This window comes from Bison bison, unplaced genomic scaffold (genome assembly GCF_000754665.1).
Source record: "Bison bison bison isolate TAMUID 2011002044 unplaced genomic scaffold, Bison_UMD1.0 scf7180017864167, whole genome shotgun sequence".
NCBI lineage: Eukaryota > Metazoa > Chordata > Mammalia > Artiodactyla > Bovidae > Bison > Bison bison.
This window is the reverse complement of record NW_011494739.1, coordinates 7,691,239-7,691,551: the sequence shown is the minus strand read 5'-3', so window position 1 is coordinate 7,691,551 and position 313 is coordinate 7,691,239.

The window sequence follows — 313 nt, the reverse complement described above, 5'->3', positions numbered from 1 at the left end:
CAGCAGGGTACCGTCTCAGGCCAGGGCAGGTCCTGCCTCATCGCCGACTGTGGGTCAGTGCTTACCCAGCCCCTACCTGGGGCATTCCCGGTTGCTGGGCAACAGGCAGGAATGGACAGTACTGAGACACGGTCCCAGGATCACGGGTGATGCCAGGGCTGCTGCCCGTGGGAGGATGAGGGCCACATGTGAGCTGAGCATCCAGTTGAGGGTGATATAGCCACGGGAGGACCTGGAAAAGGAGGGTCCAAATGGAGGGAACCCCAGCGAGGGCCCTGAGGCAGAGGAAGGGCTGGCACAAGGAGTGGAGGGC